Here is a 21,991-nt window from a genome sequence, read left to right as displayed (position 1 = left end):
AGCGCACCATTCAGACCCTTGAAGACATGTTGCGAGCGTGTGTCATGGAATTTCAAGGGAGTTGGGAAAACCATTTGCCGCTCATAAAGTTTGCATATAATAACAGCTTCCATGCAACCATTCAGATGGCTCCCTATGAAGCTCTTTACGGGAGGAAGTGCAGATCGCCCTTGTGTTGGGATGAAGTTGGGGAGAGTAGGATAATTGGACCTGAAATAATTCAAGAGATGCAAAGCCAAGTTCGGATCATCAGAGATAAAATGGCGGCAGCTCAGAATTGCCAGAAAAGCTACGCTGATACCAGGAGGAGAGAGTTATCTTTTGAAGAAGGTGATTGGGTTTACCTCAAAGTCTCTCTCATGAGAGGTGTTAAGTGTTTTGGTAAGAAGAGGAAACTGGATCCGAGGTATGTCGGCCCTTTTCAGATTCTGGAGAAGGTATGGCCCGTCGCCTATAGAGTTGCTTTGCCAGAATATTTTGAGGATATTCATGATGTCTTTCACGTATCGTCCTTAAAGAAGAGCTTTGGACTATAAGAGCCACGCTTTGTCGACCTAGAGAGTATTCAGTTGCAACCGGATCTCACTTATGAGGTTGTTTCGTCGTAGATCATAGATTGGAAGGAACAACAGTTGAGGTCCAAGACGATACATTTGGTTAAGGTGGCATGGAGAGATCCATTAGCTCAAGACTTCTCTTGGGAGCGAGTAGCGGACATGAGGGAACAATGCCCATACTTGTTTGAGTAAAGACGGTACGTTTCTTAATCTTGGTCACAGTTGGTTTATGTGATTTTATGTGGCTTGTTTTAAGTTGGTGGTTGATCTTGCAAATTTCGAGGACAAAATTTGTTTTAAGAGGGGAGGATGTGATGACCCGCTTTTACGTGTATTTTCACTGAAGGGTTGTTTTTAATTTAATTAATATATTTTAATTGGTTTTTATTTATTTGATGCAGTATTTAATTTAATTAGTCGTTTTACGGTTTCTAACGTCGTTTTCGGCGGATCTGTTTTAGTTTCCGGAGTGAGGATTGGACCTCATTTCTTCCCTCCATCTTTTCTTTTCCTTTTTTCCGTTTTCTCTTTTTTCTCTTTTCTTTCTTTTTCTTTTTTTTCTTTTTCTTTTTCCCTTCCTTTTTTCCCCTCCCCTTCCCTCGCGTAACCCCCCCGTTCGTCTCTCTCTCCTCTCCCATGTCGAAAATTTCTTCTGCCCAGACCCACTGCCGCCAGCCACCGTGCGGCACACCACCCCCACCAAAATCTTTCCCTCCCTCCGGTGAACCACCCCACCAATTTTCACCGCCAACGGAGCCGCCGTTTGGCCGGAAAAAGTCCAGCAAGCCTCACAGATTTTGCTCTGATCCGCCGCCGTCGCTCCACCTCCGGCCACCACCTCTTCACCACTTCATCACTGACTTCTTGCCATCCTAACCCACCCATTTCCGGCCTCTAATAGTCACCGGAACAGCTCCCACGAGCTAACTTTCCATTTTGAGAAATCCGACCATCAACCACCGTTTTCGCCGCCACCCACGGCCAAACTCCACTTCCATTAGCTTCATAAACATCCTTAGACCCTTCCCTATCAATCCCAAGCCTTGGTTTGTCCCCGTTCAAAAGTGGGTATTTTACAACCCACGGCCACAGTGAAATTTCACTGTTACGTTGCTTTCCTTCCGCCGTTTGCAACGCCGCGTGTTTTCTAAAAATACCATATAACGCTGTAAGTATTTTCCAAACCCTACTTTTAGATTTAAATATATTTTTCTCATTCAATAAATATTTATCTGCTGGTTGGTTGATTCCAGACTAAGTCCGAGGAGTTCTGGGGTCGGATGGATTGAGGACGGAGTGCTTGGTTTTGGTTGTTTGTGATTGCTTGATTATTTGAGCCATGAGGCGTGAATTGCATATTGTGTTTATGTGCATTTTGTTTTAATCGAGAAAATCTCATTTTATGGGCGTAAATGGTTTTTGGGTGCGTGTGTCTCACGAGCCCAAGCCGGGATGGGTTATTATCTCGGTGGAGCTCCTCTGGTCACTCGGGAGTGGATAATACTGAGTGACATCCCCTGGATTGTCGCAGGGCGACGATCGGATCGCATGATAAGGTAATGCTGTCCTGTCGACTCCGTGGTCCCTAGAGTGGCAGGGACTAGAGGATGGCCTGGCCAGGTATGTGCAGGGCGCGAGTCTGGGCATCGCTCGTTTAGGTGTCACATGCGTAGTCGTTACCTGCAGTGTGGCACAGAGCCAGGGTGTGCGGATGATCCCTAGGGGAGATCATGGTGCATGCATAACCGGTTTGTTTTTATGGTTTTTGGATGTGGGTCATTTTCTGGGAAAATGGCGATATTTGGTTTTAAGGATATGTTTTTGTGGGCCAAATGGGTTTTTGGCGTGCGTGAAAAAATTATGGTTTTATGGCGCATGTGCATTGGTTTTTCTTTCACGCATATTGTTTGAGTTTTATATATTTTTATCTAGTGGTGTTTGGAGTTTTACTTACCTGCGGCACCATTTTTGGTAGATTTTGGTGCAGAGATCGAGGATGAGGAGGAGGAGGTTGAGCCCGAGGATGCGGCTCCGCCGGGATGCTGATGTTATGTTTTGTATTTGGTTTAAATTTATGTTTGTGTTTTGTAATATTTATTTAAGTATGTGTTGAACAGCTTTGTATTAAACAAGAAAAAATTCTGGTACTTAGTTATTGACTTGCTTTTCGCTGCGTATTTCTCGTGCACATTTGTCGCTTATACACACACTTGGCACACGTCGATAGGGTGATGACCCGTGATGTCATCATACGGATGTCTCGATTTTCCCGTGTTCATGCGTGGGGATTTGGGCGCGTCACAATATCAGTGATCTTTAATCAACTAGAATAATTTCAATGCTTTGCTGGAGTGGCCGGTGATGTAGTGGGAGATTTCTTTCATTGCTGATATATCGAAGATAAAAGGTGAAATTGTAAAACTGAAGATATTGCATGCAGATAGCAAAGCTGGGAGCTTTGTAACTTTTAAACTTTATGATTTTTTTATGGGAATGGTGCAAAATCACTGAGCTATGTATATAAATTATAGTTATACCCTTAAAAGCAGTAAACTTCTACAAGTATCTCGCCTTTGATATGCACCATTCTGCTATTTTCCCTCTTTTGTAGTACATTTTTCCCCAACACATTTTTAAATGTTTAAATAACCTATTGTGAATTTTACTGACATCTGAAATTTCAGTAATTATACAGAAAATTAAAACTGACCATTTTCTATCAAATTGTGGAATCTGCATCAATATTTAAATATTATTAAAACTTATAACTCCATGTTCTAGTTCAACTTTTGGAACCAAGTATAACAGAAATTGTAATATGATGTAAATTAATATGAAAAAGTTCATTCCGATCACTTTATAAAAGACAACAAATGGCAAAATCCAAAAATGCATTGGTGTGTTTGAAAATTCAGCTCTAGACCAATTTGTCCATGATGCCAAAAAATAATTTAAAATGGTTGGCACACCATTGATGGTACAACAATATTATAAGATATGTGCAACTCCTGAATACGGCAAGCCTATGTTCATCCAACTCACCCTTGTTTAACAGTTCCATTTGTGAGGTAAATTCCAGTAGTTGCACTAAAGTTAATAGAAGTAAATTAAATTATCCTTTGTTTCCAATAAAACGCAAAATTGATAGTACGTGAGGTGTATTTTCCAACCTATTGTCCGTCCATTTTTTAGAAAAACACACTGGTTTGTAAACCTGCTTGATGAACTTCCATTCACAAAAGGAAAAAGGATGCCTTGAGTAACCATCAATATTGTTTGCACCAGCATTCCAGGTAATTATGAACATACTTTATAGCTGTTTATATATACCATTTTGCAACCTGCTTCTAATCTCAACCATCATGTCCTATACACATTATTAATTTTGTTCATGGAATTGCACCGTGATTGGAGGCCATTTCCATTTTCTAACATTCATTCTTGCTGCTTTGTTATACTGGCAATCAACAAGCTTACAATGCTATATACCAGTAAGTTGCAATTTTATATCCATAAATATTATGTCCTCTTAATAGAAAGGTTGCGTGGTCATTAGCCATTTATGTATTCTAATTAAAATAGGCATTTTTTTAAGATTTTGGGATTTTCGGGGGGGGGGGGGGGGCAGCATCATTAAATATTTATCATTTTGTTAGATTCAAGCTAAACATTATAATTTCTGGACGGAAGGCTCTTGCCAGCATCACCGAATTATCCCCAACACATATGAGGCACAACCATTTTGATGCATAGTTGTGGCCTGCATAAATATATGAGCATTAATATGTTGGTAGATTAATTCATAAAGCTACACAAACAAAAAGATTCAATTACCACATTATTCACGTAGCCAAATTACTACAAGATTGACTACGATTGATAGATCCAGCATTTTTCTAACATCACTGCACATGAATAAATAAATCTAGCATGCATCAGTTAAGAGAACTCGCAGCTAAACACATAGGAACATACATTATCTTAATTGTTAGTGACCTGTAATATACATATGTATTTTTCTAAATACAATGGGTTCAATATCATTCCTACTCAGCGGAGTTGGGACAAGCACATCATGACCCTGGACAGGTGCATAACAATGTGACGATTCATTCTCTTGATAGGCATCAGCGTCACTTGATGCATTCACATCTTTTTCTTCTACCACTATTGTTATTGGTGGAATATCGTATACATTTCTATTTATGAATTTCTACACTATATGCCAATTACCTTTGACCCGTACATCTTTTATGTAAAAGCATTGGGAAGCCTGGCATGCTAGGACGAATGGTTCATCCTTATACCAAGTCCGGTCCATGTTGACACTAATTATATGATCATTCACTCATACCCCTCATCTTCGAGCACCAACATCAAACCATTCACATCTGAATAGGAACACGTGTCGCCAACCCATGTAGTATATCTCCAAGATGTCATGAACCACACCATAGAAGTCTACATTATTAGATTGATTGTCACTAGTTACAAAAACCCTTGAGTTTTGTGTACGTCTTCTAACTTCATGCCGCTTTGTGTGGAACCATTTTCCATTTATAATACAACCAACATATGATGCAACCCAATTTTTGGGACCATAGGCTAGTGCGTATAAATCAGCGGACACATCAAGTGGATTGATGTTACATTGGCCTATAATCTATTACAATATTGAAAATTTGAAAGAGAAAGATAACCAGTTCTATAGTGATCACTATTCAAGAAAATTGTAAATGTGACAAAAATACCCATAGCATAGAAGAAAGCTTACATGTGTCTTGAACCATAGTTTGAAGTCCTTCTTATGTGTACGATCAACTGCAGTTGGGTTCATCCGCTAACACATGTCAAGATGTTCTCTTCACACAAATCACGATGTGGCCAAATTGGTAAAATCAAGTAGTGGATAATATGCATAGGCATTGTAGGTAGTGGTAAAGCTCAACAGAAAGTAAATAAAGGACATAGATAATAGGTTTACATACCATAGGTAGTACGCTATCTATGTGCAGTTATTAAGCACGTACCACCGGGCTGAGGCAAGGAGTTCATGATCTAAAGGGATATTAGAGGCAACTCCCAAAGGATGGACTTTCTGGTTGAAAATGGCAAATCCATCCATTGTCTTCTCTTATAAACCATGAATGTTTTGATCTGCTCGATTGAACTTCGTCTCAACATATTCTAAGTACATTGAGCAAAATGTCAAGCATTCAAGGTGAATGTAGGCCTCTGCAATTGAACCTTATAGGCGAGCTTTATTCTTAACATACCGTTTGAAATTACCTAGGTATCTCTCAAATGGGTACATCCACCTATATTGCATTGGACCACCCAGTATTGCCTCACAAGGCAAATGGACAGCGAAATGGACCATAACATCGAAAAATGCTAGAGGAAAAATCATTTCCAGTTTGCACAAGATGAGGACAATATCATTTTCCAATGGGATAGGCCATTTCTATCAAGTGTTCGTGAACACAACTCCTTAAAGAAGGTGCTAAGCTTAGTCAATGCCAAGGAAATGTTATTTCTTAAGTACCAGCCCACTGTTATAGGAAGTAGTCATTGCAGAAATACATGATTATCATGGATTTTCAACTCAGAGATTTTGCAATTGCTCACAGAAACACATCGTGAGCTTTACCACTACCTATGCAGCAAATGGCCATCGGGGAATTTTACATCTACCAAACCGCTTACAAAATTTAGTCCTTTCATCACCATGCAATGTATAAGAAGCATGTGGCACTGTAACCCTTTCTCCTTCAAGCCTCAAACATAATTCTTTTCTTACACCTAAGATCTCAAGGTCATGTCGTGCATTAATATTATCCTTTATTTTTTCAGGAATGTTCATTAAAGTGCCAAAGATGTTATCAGTAATGTTCTTCTCAATATGCATAACATCAAGATTGTGCCGCAGCATCAATGTTGACTAGTAGAGTAACTTGAAGAAAATGCTACTCTTCATCCAGTTCAACTCATTAGCACTTCGCTTTATCTTCCGACGAGATTTACCAAATTGGAGATCATCGAGCATATATAGTTGGCTTAATATATCTGAACCTGATAAAACCTGTGGTGGCAGTCGGTGATCTTCTTTACCGTTGAACAAATTCTTTCAGCATCTCCAAATGTGGTCTAGCAGTAAGAACCGACGGTGTCCCATATAACTATGCTTTCGACCATACTTCATCCAGGTTGAGTTTGTATCTGCATTTCATGGTGGACATGCTAGTTTTCCTTTAGTTGATCACCCGGAAAGATTCCCCAGGGCTAGAAAGTCATTTATTGTCCATAATAATGCTGCATGCAGCATAAATGTTTTCGATGTGGACACATCATGCGTAGCTACCCCATGTTCTCAAAGTTCAAACAATTCATCGATCAACGGCTGCAAGTAAACATCAATATCATTTCTTGGTAATTTCGGCCCTGGAATCATGAGAGATGTCATAAAGAATTGGTCTTTCATGCATAGCCACGGAAGCAAGTTATATGGTACGAGAATAACTGGCCATATGCTATAAGGTTTAGCCATATTGTTGAAGGGGTTAAAGCCATCACTAGCCAAACTCTAACATTCCGAGCATCCTTTGCAAACCATCTATGGTCTTTATCAAAATTATTCCAAGAGTCTGAGTCGGCTGGGTGCCTCATAACAGTCTCATCTAAAGCTCGTTACTCTTTATGCCATTGCATATCAGTTACTATCTTTGCAGACATATATAGCCGCTGCAGTCTAGGTTTCAACAGGAAATTCCATAAAACCTTCTGAGGGATAACCCTTGTCCCATGTGTATTTGACATCCACCTTGAAGCATTACATATAGGGCATGCATTCTTATCAGTACTTTCCTTCCGAAATAATATGCAATCATTGGGGCATGTATGGATTTTGTGATACTTGAACCCTAGCCCTCGCTCTAATGACCTTGACTTCTCATATGAGTGTGGTAACTCAGCATCAGGAAAGGCAGATTGCAACAAGTTAAGGAGCCTGTTGAATGACTTTATTGACCAATGACCAATGGTCTTAATATGTAGCAGCTTTACAATGAATGACAACTTTAAAAATTTTGTAGAATTGGGATAAAGTGGACAACGAACATTATCGAGTAGTTGTGCAAAGGAAGACATTGGGATGTGTTCAACCATGGGTGGTCAAGTTGGCCCCGACGTGCTGTCGTGGGGCGGGTCGAAGAATGTACCTGCTCGCACATCGTCTAACAGTTGGTCAATGTCATCGATGTATTTGTCCCCACCATTATAATCTAACTCATCATTAGATCCAGTATTGAAATGTTGTCTCTTCTCCTCCCCATGAAATATCCATTGTATATAACTTGGATTAATCTCGGTTATGAACAAATGACTTTGCACTTTAGGGAAAGATAGCCATAGATTGTTACAATAGATGCGGCATGGACACCGTATGCGATTTTGGCCCTTTGCATGGTTTTGTACAAGCTTTAGGAATTGGTTAACTCCTACGGCATATGTAGGTGACAACAGTCTATCGCTCAAGTGTATCCAACTTTTGTCGACCTATAATTTAATATAAACAGCCTTAATGTTAGGGAGTAATAAAATGTCTCTAACTAATTAGCTACAGAGAGTACACAAGGAACATTGTGTATGGAAAGCCTTTTAATGGAAAAAGGTTTTCAAATCTATTGAATTATATAAAAGTGATGAAACAGATGAGTTGAAGAAATGGTTGATGAAGTTCATACCATGCACAATAGCCACAGTGGAAGGTAGTGGAATTTCGGTCTTGGTTGAGAAATAAACTAGTTGAGACATATTATTAGATAGCAAATTTCTTAGAAACGTTATTTAGAACTTATAAGCTACTAGGAAATTATTCAAGTTATGTGGGTACCAAGCGGATTCTGATTGGTGGGCATGTAGTTGGTATACAATATACTTTTGATTTTCCATGGCCTAAATCATCGCGTAATTATTTATGCCAACACTACAGAGAATGTATAGGTGGCTAAGGTCTATGGTATTGGAAAAATTGGAGGGTAGTACTAGATCGTTTCAGGTGGAACCACACAAATAAAGTCTCAAGTTTAAATATTACATACCAGCTGGCTGAAAATCTTGTAAAATATATATAATATATACTCTATCAGGGTTTGAGTGCAATATGCATGTTGATCATATGTTGACAAAATTTTTTGTCAGTGGAGAAATTATGCATAATCTCTCAACTTATTTGTTCTGCTTTTCTATCATAATTAAAATGATTAATTATGAAAGAGGATAATACCATCACCCATTAGAGAATGACTTTTAAGATCTCGATCTAATTAGATTTGAAAACTAGGATAACAAAGACAGTAAAAGAATAATGTAATAATCCCTTGGGCGGAAGATGCATAACAAGGTAGACAACCATATGGCATATAATTTACCTTCACATCACCAAGGCAAAAATATAACAAGATTTAGCAAAAAAGTTCACAATGGGTCCGATGCAAAAATTGAAGGCACCATGTTGCCCCTTCAAATACAATAAAAAATCCAGCATGAAGTTAAGTAAAAAGCTAGAAAGGAAGATAATATCAATCAATAATCCAAATCTGATGTTGAATAGCAACTTCTAGCTAACACAATTAATAAAGTTGAGATCATCTATTAAACATCAAAAATAGGTTGTTTATGTGTATCATACGTTTATAATAAAGAATATCCCCAAATGGAAAGTCAAATAATGCATGTATATCATGCTTCAAATAAAAGGGAAGATATGACATGTTTCATAGAAAATCAGGAAAAAAAAAAAACCTGTATAATTTTAGGGGAATAAGGCATAAGCTATAGAATGACATGCTTCATACAAAATCAAGAGAAAAAGAACAATCATAAAAGGGGAATAAGGCAAAAACTATAAAAAGCAGTCTGAATCAAAGAAACTCATAAAAATACTCTCTCTAACTTCCCACAAATCAGCTATTATATATATCCATGTGTCCTTTGAACATGTGAAATGCATGTGCTTTTCTGATAGGGTTGACGGCGCTAGATTAATAGAAGAAATGGTTTTTGATCTTAAATGGAGTCAAAGGTGGATTAATACATTGATCCTATTAAAAATATAATGTACCTCATATGTTCAAAGGACACATAACATTTAATAGGTTGGTTTGGAGGAATTTACACATGCACTATGCCCAATTAGTTAGAATTAATTAAGACTCTGAATAAGTAGAATTTACTTGTGGTATTTGTCATTGTATCAGTGCAACTTAGGTTGTATTAAAAAATTTTGCCTGTTGCTATGTTATAATGGTTTTGGTGTCAAACACAGATTGTTGCCCAGATGACTAACACAAGAGGGGGGTGAATTGAGTTGTAAAAAAAATAACAATTATAAATCAAATATATAATATAAAATATAAACAAAATATGAAATAACAATAAATATAAAGAGTAAGGGTAAGAGAGAAGCAAACTCAGTATGTTAACAAGGTTCGGCCCCACTGCCTATGTCCTCGCCTCAAGCTACCCCTTAAGGATTTCCAAATTCACTATTCAACCTCCTTCAGGTGGAGATAGAAACCTATTACACCTTTGAACAACACCGCTACAAAGGATCCGTGTAGAACACCCTCTACACTTGCAATCACCTTACATGTGGTGATTCAACTATTCCACGTGTATAATATTTTCTACACGCACAAGGGTTATACACACCATTTTTCTGATACAAAAGCTGATAGTGGGTAGGTTATCAGAAAACACTCCTCAATGAGTGAAATAAGAACAATACAGCGCAAACTATATCTCTCAAAATGAACAAGGATTAAGGCTCAATGCTTAGGGAAGAGAGAATGAAAGCTTTGAATGAATGTTGTATGCTCTTGGTGTTGTGAATGTGAAGCTCTCAAATGATCTATTTATAGGCATATGAGACTTCATATTCAAATTTAAAAAGATTCACATGTCAAAGACAACATCATTCACTTTTTTAAAAAATTCAAATAAAAGATTCTTTCTTTTCAATTGTCAAAGACAACATCATTCACTTTTTCAAAAAAATCAAACATAATCTTTTACTTTTGGCATATGACAAAATGAGCACACTTTCCTTTTCAAAAAATTCAAACCTAATCTTTTACTTTTTGCATATGACAAAATGAGCACACTTTACTTTTCAAATTTTTCAAACAAAATTATCTACCTTTTGTATAAGTCCAAAAAAGCATCAATCACTTTTGAAATATTCAAATAAAACATGCACATGTGAAAGATGACAATCAATCATCTTTAATATTTTCAAAGTTCAATCCTTTAATCAAGGCATGCACATGCAAAAGATGACAATCAATCATCTTTCAAAATTTTCAAATTTAATTTTCAAAAATATTCATGCACATGTGGAAAATGTATTTTAATGCTTTATGATAAAATATTAATTTTGAGCATTAATCCTAATTTCGAATTTTGAAGAGATTGACAACATTACTCTATAATTTTAATGTGAACTTGTTCCCTTCTTGCTCATGCTTGTTTCCTTGATGTGCTTGACTCCATTGTGTAGACAACTTGAGCTTGAGACTTCTTTATTCTTTGAATTTATTTGTTATCATCAAAATCCATGTGTAAATATATAATTACACAAAACTTGAAATCTTGGGTTCAACAATCTCCCCCTTTTTGATGATGACAAATACTTGATAGAACCTGAAACCTGTATTAATACTTAAGCTCCCCCTGAGAATGTGCGTTAGTTTTTCAAGCAAAAGTATAAATATAATTCCAAATATATATAATAAGTTTAGCAATTCAAACAATGTTAATGTTCTAGTCTAACACTTCTCCCCCTTTTGGCATCATTAAAAAGAATCCGCAACAAGTAAATGGACTGAAGAAAACGATGCGTTTAATAGTCACTGTAGATAGTTGAAAAAAAAAAAGGAGCCGTCCGTGACCCGACAAATGCTACAAAGTCTCGAGGCCTAACTCTATGAATATTGTGCAGCTGGAGATTTAAACAATCGCCTGATGTTGTTGACAAACGTGATTGAAAGCTCTGAGTTGCTATAAAAAAATGATCATTTTCATCTATCGGATGCCAAAAAAAAAAAATTATCGCTTCTTGACCTGAGTTCTGTTTTTCCACAACGATAGAATGACTGAGCAATTCTCTTCCACTAATGTTCCAGACTTGAATCAGGAACCCTTGACGCATCAATCATCAATCTTCTCTCCTGAGGCCGTCAATACCATGATAGGAGTAGTGAACCATTTTTCTAGTAAGGCTGATTCTGAGATTATTGCAGAATCAAGAATGCTCAGTAGTCAATATGCTGCCTCTGTTACGATCATGTCTCGGAGGTTAATGGCGAGGGTGAGTGAGATTGATCATCTTAACATGCAAATATTTGAGTTATGACAGAAGCTTGCTAATAAGGATAGTGAGAATAAAAGGCTAAAGCAAAAAAACCAAGAGTTGAAAAAATTTGCAGATTGGTATGCTCATGATCTGCAACCACGAATAGAGGAGCTGGAACGAAAAAGGGTTCAGATACAAGGTCAACATCGGCAGATAACAACAGAGGTTCATCGTTTACTAGAAAAATAGGGACAATCTACTGTTAATCTCGCTGGCTTAGTAAGAAAACTTTTGACAATGTGTGTCCAGCATATCTTGTATTTCTTTTGACTAAATAAGATTTGAAGAGACAATAGTTTGTCTTATTCTTTATGCTATCTCTATAAAATCAGTCCTGAAGTTCGTCCAATCCGCATCAAGTTTTCATCTCATCTCTATAACTCATCTGCATTCCTTCAGCATTCTCGTTTTAAGCCTTCTATTCTTTTCTCAATGGCTCATTCTTCTAACATTTCTCTAGATCCATCCATGAGGCATTCTGCATCTCAACCTCCTGTCCTTTCTGCAGCTGCCATTGGTGCCATGTTGCAGTAAGAAAATAATAATCTGACTAATAAGTCAGATTCTGATGCTATTTATGACTTGGTGAGTCTTGGGACTCGCTACTCTTCCTCTATTGTTGCTTTTTCTTAGCGGCTACAAGCCAAAAATTACGAAGTTGAAAAGCTCAAAGAACAAATTGTTGTACTTCAACGAATTGATCAAGAGTCTCACACAAGGGAAGGAATCATTTGGCAGAAGAATAAACAGTTGAAATCTTTATTAGATTCTTCATTCCGCTTGCCGGTTCCCATGGATAAGAATGACATGATATTGTATGAAGAGAATGAGCGTCTCAAACATGAGGCTAAGAATCTCAAGTTTATGTAAAAGTATTAAAAAATCTATCTCTATTTTTATTGACTCTAGTCTATCTTTTAAGAGATATTCATAGCATGCATCATACCTATTTCTCTTCTGATCATACATAATCTATCTTCTGGTAAAGGCTTTGTGAAAATATCTACTAACTGATCGTGTGTGTTTGTGAATTCTAGTACTATATCGTCTTTCTGCACATGATCTCAAAGAAAATGATATCTTATTTCAATATGCTTAGTTCTAGAATGTTGTATTGGGTTCTTTGAAAGATTTATAGCACTTGTATTATCACATTTGATTGGAATGTGATTATACTTGAGTTTAAAATCTTCAAGTTGTTGCTTCATGTAGAGAACTTGAGCACAACAACTACTCGCAGCAACATATTCTGCCTCAGCAATAAATAGTGCAACAGAATTTTATTTTTTACTAAACCAGGAAACTAATGCATGACCTAAGAAATGACATGCTCCACTAGTGCTTTTTCAATCTATTTTACAGCTAGCATAATCTGCATCTGTGTAGCTGATTAGATCGAAAGATGTGTGCTTAGGGTACCATAACCCTAGGTTAATTGTACCACTAAGATATCTAAGAATGCGCTTAACTACAATTAAATATGATTCTTTTGGAGATGATTGAAAGCGTGCACATAAGCACACACTAAACATAATATCTGGTCTACTGGCTGTTAAATATAATAAGCTACCAATCATACCTCGATATATCTTCGAGTCAACTGGCTTACCGGATTCATCTTTATCAAGTTTAGTTGATGGGCTCATTGGTGTTCCAATTTCCTTAGCATTTTCCATCCCAAACTTTTTCAGTAATTCCTTAATATATTTTGATTGATTGATGAATGTCCCACTTTTTGCTTGCTTAATTTGCAATCTAAGAAAGAATGTAAGTTCTCCCATCATGCTCATATCAAATTCTTCCTGCATAGTCTTAGCAAAAACTTGACACATATTTTCATTAGTAGCACCGAATATTATATCATCAACATAAATCTGAATCAAAAGAATATCATCATTTTCATATTTAATGAAAAGAGTTGTGTCGATTTTTCCTCTTGAAAAACCTTTTTCAATCAAGAAACCACTGAGTCTCTCGTACCAAGCTCTAGGAGCTTGTTTAAGTCCATATAGTGCTTTTGTGAGTTTGAAAACATGATTTGGGGAAATATGATTTTCAAAACCTGGAGGTTGTTCAACATATACCTCTTCATTTATAAAACCATTTAAGAAAGCACTTTTAACATCCATTTGAAAAAGTTTGAAATCTTTATAACAAGCATATGCAAGTAGCATTCGAATAGCTTCTAATCTTGCGACAGGTGCATATGTCTCATCATAATCGATTCCTTCTTCTTGATTAAAACCTTGGGCTACAAGTCGAGCCTTATTTCTAGTAATGACTCCGGACTCATCTTTCTTATTTCTAAAAACCCATTTTGTTCCAATAATAGTATGATTTTTGGGTCTAGGAACAAGTGTCCAAACATCATTTCTTTCAAATTGATTCAACTCTTCTTGCATAGCTAGAATCCAAGATTCATCAAGAAGTGCGTCATCAATATTTTTGGGTTCAATTTGAGATAGAAAAGCAGTATGATTGCAAATATTTCTAAGAGATGATCGAGTACTTACATCTTGTGAAGGTTCTCCCAAAATTTGTTCCACTGGATGATCTTTCACAAATTTCCACTGCTTGGTTACATCTTGTATTAAATTTTGATGATCTTTCCTGATGGCTCCATGTTGAACTTCCTTTATTATTTTCTCTTTGTTGAGATTGAGACTTTCTGTGTTATTTATACCTTTTATTTCTTCATCAATAGATTTCTTGGAGAGTGGAGAATTAGATTCATCAAATACTACATACATAGATTTTTGTACAGTCAAAGTCTTTTTATTGAATACTCTATAAGCTTTACTATTAGTAGAATACCCGAGAAAGATACCTTCATCAGATTTTGCATCAAACTTGCCTAAATTATCTCTGTCATTCAAAATAAAACATTTGCATCCAAATACATGAAAGTAACCCATGTTGGGCTTTTTCTCATTCCAAAGCTCATAGGGGGTTTTATCTAACTTAGACCTTAGCATAACTCTATTTATAACATAACATGCAGTACTTACTGCTTCGGCCCAAAAATAACTAGGCAAGTTGTTCTCATTGAGCATTGTTCTTGCCATTTCTTGAAGAGATCTATTTTTCCTCTCTACTACCCCATTTTGTTGAGGAGTTCAAGGAGCAGAAAAATTATGCACAAAACCGTTTTCATCATAAAATGTTTCAATATTTTTATTAACAAACTCTTTTCCCCTATCACTTCAGATACTTGAAATAGTATAGCCCTTTTCATTTTGAATTCTCTTGCATAACTTGGTAAAGACATTATGTGCCTCATCTTTATGAGCAAGAAAGATGACCCAAGTATATCTAGAGAAATCATCAACAATAACAAATGCATAATATTTTCCTCCTAGACTTGCAACTCTATTTGGTCCAAAAAGATCCATGTGTATCAGTTGCAATGGTCTAGTAGTGGAAATATGTTTCTTAGTTTTAAAAAGAAGTTTTTGTTTGTTTACCAAATTTATATGCATCACAAATTTTATCTTTAAGATAATATGTTTTTGGTAAACCTCTCACAAGATCATTTTTTGAAAGTTTGGAAATAAATTCTATGTTGGCATGACCTAATCTTCTATGCCATAACCAACTAGTTTCATTTTGAATTGAAAAGCAAATAGCATCTTGTGAGGTAATTTCTTCAAAATCAATTGTATAAACATTATTGTTTCTAAAAACAATAAAACAAATATTACAATCATGATCATTCAAAATAATGTACTTATCCATTTTGAAAGTAACTGTAAATCCTTTATCACATAATTGACTTATACTCAAAAGATTATGTTTTAGACCTTCAACAAGTAGAACATCTTCAATTATGAGAGAAGATTCATTACCAATTTTACATATTCCCACGATCTTTCCTTTCGAGTTGTCTTCAAATGTCACGTGTCCTTCTTCTTTAGATCTAAGTTCAAAGAACTTAGTCTTGTCTCCCGTCATATGTCTTGAACATCCACTATCTAAAAACCATTTGTTTTTACTTGTGGAAAACTTCATGCATACCTATAAAAACAATAAAAATGATTTTTCTTAGTACCCAAGTTCTTTGGGTCCTTTATTTATTAGTATTAGAAGAAATAAGATTTTTAGGTACCCATATGGCCCTAATAGTCATTGTATGATTTCTTCTAATAGGACAAGTATGATAATTATGACCATTTCTATTACAAAAATTGCAAATAGCATGTGACATATATGAAAAACTTAAATGATTATAATAATATCCTTTTTTGACAAAATTATTTTTATGAAAAGAATTTTGAATATTAGTCTTTGATGTAGAATGATTATCAAAGAAATTTTTATAAGGTTTGTATTTTTGTTTTGGCATATATCCCAAACCTGCCTTGTCAAAAACACATCTTTGACTACCAAGAAGTTTTTCAAAATTTCTTTTTCCATTCGTAAAGTTTTCAACAATATTTTCTAAATTGGTTTTCTTCTTATTCAATTCAAGATTTTCATCTTTCAAAATGATACTTTCTTTTCTTAAAATTTCAATTTCATTTGTTAAAAAAAAATTTTTCTTTTTCAAAGCAGTATATTTGATACCCAATTTTTCAAATTCCTCATAAACATCTTCTAAAACATTTTGCAATTCTTCATATGAAGGATTTTCAATATTATCAAAATTTGTTACCTCAATGTCATCTTTAGCCATAAGACAAAGATTTGCTGATTCTTCATTGATTGCTTCACTATCTGAGCTACTTGAATCATCATCCCATGTAGCTTTCATTGCTTTCTTGCCCTTGTTTCGATCTTTCTTTAGCAGAGGACAATCTGACTTGATATGACCAAGTTTATTGCATTTATAACAAATTAAAGTGTCATTTTTACCTGAATCTTTCTTGGAAAACTTTTTGAAGGATTTCCTTGGAGGAGTTCTATTTTTCTTCAAGAACCTCTGAATTCTTCTTGTTATCATCGCAACTTCTTCATCTTTATCGTCATTTTCCTCATCTTCATCACTTTCACTTTCATGAGGAACAACTTTAAGTGTTAAGCTCTTCTTTGGCTTTCCTTCTTCTTCTCCTCTTTTCAATGTGTACTCATGGGTGATAACTGACCCGATGAGTTCATTGACTTCGAGCTTCTTGAGGTCTCTAGCTTCAAGAATCGCTGTAACTTTTGATTCCCAACGTTTTGGTAAAGAGTTGAGAATTTTTCTTACTATCTCCACCTTGGAATAAACTTTACCAAGAGTTGTCAAGCTGTTTATGATATTAGTAAAACGAGTGTGCATACTAGAAATAGATTCATCATCATTCATCTTAAACATTTCATATTCATGAGTAAGAATATAAATTTTTGATTCCTTGACTTGCGAAGTTCCTTCATAAGTAACTTCCAAGTTATCCCAAATTTCTTTTGCCGTAGCGCAATTCATTATTCTATTAAATTCATTTCCATTAAGAGCATTATATAATAAATTCATAGCAGTTAAATTTAAAGTATAAAGTCTATCGTCTTCACGATCAAACTCTTCTTCTTCCTTTTTGACCTTTACTCCATCAACCACTTTTGTTGGAATATAAGGTCCATTTACAATACATTTCCAGATTTCTCTACCTTGAACTTGAAGAAATATTCTCATTCTAACTTTCTAGAATGAGTAATTATCTCCACAAAAGAGTGGAGGCCGACTGCTAGATTGACCTTCACCAAATGAAGCTGCAATGTTAGCCATAACATCTTAACTCAAAAGATAGTTAATCTTATAATAGAGCTCTTAGCTCTAATACCAATTGTTGCCCAGATGACTGACACAAGAGGGGGGGTGAATTGAGTTGTAAAAAAAATAACAATTATAAATCAAATATATAATATAAAATATAAATAAAATATGAAATAGCAATAAATATAAAGAATAAGGGTAAGAGAGAAGCAAACTCAGTATGTTAACGAGGTTCGGCCCCACTACCTATGTCCTCGCCTCGAGCTATCCCTTAAGGATTTCCAAATTCACTATTCAACCTCCTTCAGGTGGAGATAGAAACCTATTACACCTTTGAACAACACCGCTACAAAGGATCCTTGTAGAACACCCTATACACTTGCAATCACCTTACACATGGTGATTCAACTATTCCCCGTGTATAATATTTTCTACACGCACAAGGGTTATACACACCATTTTCTGATACAAAAGCTTATAGTGGGTAAGTTATCACAAAACACTCCTCAATGAGTGAAATAAGAACAGTACAACGTAAACTATATCTCTCAAAATGAACAAGGATTAAGGCTCAATGCTTAGAGAAGAGAGAATGAAAGCTTTGAATGAATGTTGTATGCTCTTGGTGTTGTGAATGTGAAACTCTCAATTGATCTATTTATAGGCATATGAGACTTCATATTCAAATTTAAAAAGATTCACATGTCAAAGACAACATCATTCACTTTTTTAAAAAATTCAAATAAAAGGTTCTTTCTTTTCAATTGTCAAAGACAACATCATTCACTTTTTCAAAAAAATCAAACCTAATCTTTTACTTTTGGCATATGACAAAATGAGCACACTTTCCTTTTCAAAAAATTCAAACCTAATTTTTTACTTTTTGCATATGACAAAATGAGCACACTTTACTTTTCAAATTTTTCAAACAAAATCATCTACCTTTTGTATAAGTCCAAAAAAGCATCAATCACTTTTGAAAATATTCAAATAAAACATGCACATGTGAAAGATGACAATCAATCATCTTTAATATTTTCAAAGTTCAACCCTTTAATCAAGGCATGCACATGCAAAAGATGACAATCAATCATCTTTCAAAATTTTCAAATTTAATTTTCAAAAATATTCATGCACATGTGGAAAATGTATTTTAATGCTTTATGATAAAATATTAATTTTGAGCATTAATCCTAATTTTGAATTTTGAAGAGATTTACAACATTACTCTATAATTTTAATGTGAACTTGTTCCCTTCTTGTTCATGCTTGTTTCCTTGATGTGCTTGACTCCATTGTGTAGACAACTTGAGTTTGAGACTTCTTTATTCTTTGAATTTATTTGTTATCATCAAAATCCATGTGTAAATATATAATTACACAAAACTTGAAATCTTGGGTTCAACATAGATGAACACATTTTTTTGGTTTATTGAGCAATGCGCATGATGCTATCATTCTAGTATATTATTTACATTGCGTGCTAAGTTTTGTAGGAATTTTTTGTTCAATACTTGCTCTGTGCATTTTCTGTTTTGTACAATAATCATTGTATCATGTTACCAGTAATTGTCATCTTTCCCATGAAGATTGGTGTATTTCTCTTTCAAGAATTTAGAAGAACTAAGGGAAACATAAACTCAATGAGGGAACATGCAGAACTTCTGAGTTCAGTCAAGGATGATATTAGCCATTATAAGGTAAGCCTGGATTAAATATTCTCCTTATCTCCTAATTATGGTAACTGTAATTTTTCTTCTTTCTATATTTGTTTTTACTCTTATTGTTGTCTTGCTTTACAAAACTAAGATTGTGTTACTCTCCTTCATGCAGGTCTTTGGGAGTATGTCTCCAAGGATGCCATTTCTACAGGAGAGAGCAGCCATCCATGAAAGTATATCTCATGTAAGCTTAAATTCTATTTTGTTGTGATATTGCTGGCTGTATGCTTTTGGAAGAAACTTTCCCATTTTCATTTTTGACAATTTATCATTCTACTTTATGTGATGTGAGGAATGAAATTTGTTAGGTCTTTGACCAGTGATAAATGAATGGATAGGGTAAGATTTGATGTCAGTAGTAAAAATTTAGATATGTGACCACTTGGATAGTTGAAATATATGTAGTGAGGACCAAACGAACACGTAGTAGAGATTTGATTTTGAAAACGTGAAAATTGTAATATGGAAAGCAAACATTTATTAGTGTTTGCCATCGTAATGGAGATGGCTCTAGATTTGACCGATTTAGCTCAACAAGTAGTTTCTAATAATCAAATTAATTTGAGGTGAATGCTTTGTTTGAGGGTTTCCAACAATCTTATCTGAAGGGTATTGAAGCTTATGAAGAAGACTTACTACCTTGTAGTAAGAATTCATTGGAGTTTATTGGTTAGAAATGTATATATTCTATCATTCAGGTGAGATAAATCCTATGTCATAATTACGATCTAGATGCAATGACTTTAGGCCTAACAAAGAATGAATAAACTCTCTTATGGAAGCTTTCTCCCCACAAGATGTGATTTTACTTCCTGACCATGATCTATTGGTGTGAGTCTATTACTCACAGACCAATATTGTCTTCTCACTTGAGGAAAAGGAAAAAAAACAAGAATTGATCATTATGCAGTTTGAAATGGAAGCTTCCCAATTAAGTATATATCTAGGCTTGCCGCCTTATGACTTCTAATCTACTTTCTTGAGATCTAGATCTCAAGTTCACAATTCCTGGTCTTCAGGATTACTCAATAAAGCTAGACTGCAGGGCTCTTTCATGTTTGGGAGTTTCAGTTCTGTTTAGTTTAGCATGGAGATTTATATTGTGTACTTTTGTTTCAAATACAATAAACAATCTGGAATGAAGTTAAGTAGAAAGCTAGAAAGGAATATAATATCAATCAATAATCCAGACCTGATGTTAAATAGCAACTTCTAGCTAACACAAGCAATAAAGTTGAGATCATCCATTAAATGTCAAAAGAGGTTGTTTATGTGTATCATACGTTTATACATAAAGAATATCCCCAAATGGATAGTCAAATAATGCATGTGCATCATGCTTCAAATAAAACAGAAGAAATGACATGCCTCATACAAAACTAGGAAAAAAAGAACAACCATAAAAGGGGAATAAGGCAAAAACTATAGAAAGCAGTTTGAATCAAAGAAACTCATAAAAAAGCTGTCTCTAGAGAATATTTTAGTGTAGGTACCCTGACAGAATTTGAGAATGAACTAGATTTATTGACACCCAAAGAAGAGAATAAAAATCTTATGCATTGAAAGATATTAGTGCCTTCTAATTCATTTTAATCGAATAAGCACACAATAGAAACATTGATTCCATAATTCATTTGAACAAATAAGAATGGATATCAATATTTAAAATCCCATTAGCCCTAATTATCATTCAAAGCAAAATGGGAAAAATAGTACCTAACCTTAAATGCTCTGACAGTGAAGTTTTCTCCCCTACAAGGGGTGACAAAGCAAGATTTTGCAGGTAAATAGATAAACAAATTGTTCAATTACCTATTCCACAAGCCTGAACTTGTAGCCAAGAAATAGCAACAATTAAATTTGTAGTATTGCAAACAATTACTTGAATAGGCTCACTCGTTCTATTCTACTGTATTACTTATTAAATAAGAAAATAAATATTCATACTAAAAAAATTTATACATTTTAGAAGAACTCAATCTATATACAACCATATATATATATATGTAAATACAACTAGATGCAAAAATGACAGAGAGAATCTTAGTCATCATTTGGGATCCTACTCCAATACTGCAGAAGGATAATTATGGCATTCCAATCACACTAGTACTAGTACGGGGACATTTGAGTATCTTCTTCCAGTCTCTAAAAGTACCAATTGGGACATTTAAAGTCTCAGTCGCCAGTACTAGGACTGGCGCCCAATCCATTTACACTAGTATTTTTCAACTCACTGATCTTCTAATAGATTGAGAACATAAAAATTTATGCATGTTTATTCTTGGTGAAAACCCCACAGATTCATTATATAGAGTGGACATCTTTCATCCCAGAACCAAGAAGGATGCTAAAAGCGAGAGAGACTTACCAATCTTGACGGAAAGTTGAAATCGCCGCTCGAATGAAGCTCTGTTGGTCAAATGGGGGCAAATGTCAAAAATTAGGTAGGGATTGCAAAAGAGAGGAAAGGGGAAATATCGATCGGGCTTCTATTCTACATAGAATGTCTATTGCAAAGATTTAATATTTAACCGCCGCAATAATTACTTAATATCAACGGCTTGTAACAATCGCTTGAGTAATTTTCTTTTGTAGCAAAAGAAGTGAC

General features: G+C 35.1%; 1 long non-coding RNA gene across 2 annotated transcripts; it reads right to left on the bottom strand.

Annotated features, from left to right (window-relative positions):
- Window positions 1-6,381: 6,381 nt before the first annotated feature.
- Window positions 6,382-21,911, bottom strand: LOC122278053. Of its 2 annotated transcripts, none has more exons than XR_006229279.1 (2): window positions 21,752-21,911; window positions 6,382-8,111 (listed from the first exon to the last, which is right to left on the bottom strand). It is a non-coding gene; the product is annotated as an uncharacterized LOC122278053 (long non-coding RNA). The 2 variants fall into 2 exon arrangements; XR_006229280.1 differs by lacking the exon at window positions 6,382-8,111 and adding an exon at window positions 19,349-21,132.
- Between the last annotated feature and the right edge of the window lie 80 nt (window positions 21,912-21,991).

Source organism: Carya illinoinensis, chromosome 10 (assembly GCF_018687715.1).
Source record: "Carya illinoinensis cultivar Pawnee chromosome 10, C.illinoinensisPawnee_v1, whole genome shotgun sequence".
NCBI classification, from domain to species: Eukaryota; Viridiplantae; Streptophyta; class Magnoliopsida; order Fagales; family Juglandaceae; genus Carya; species Carya illinoinensis.
This window is presented reverse-complemented; position numbering and strand designations above follow the sequence as displayed.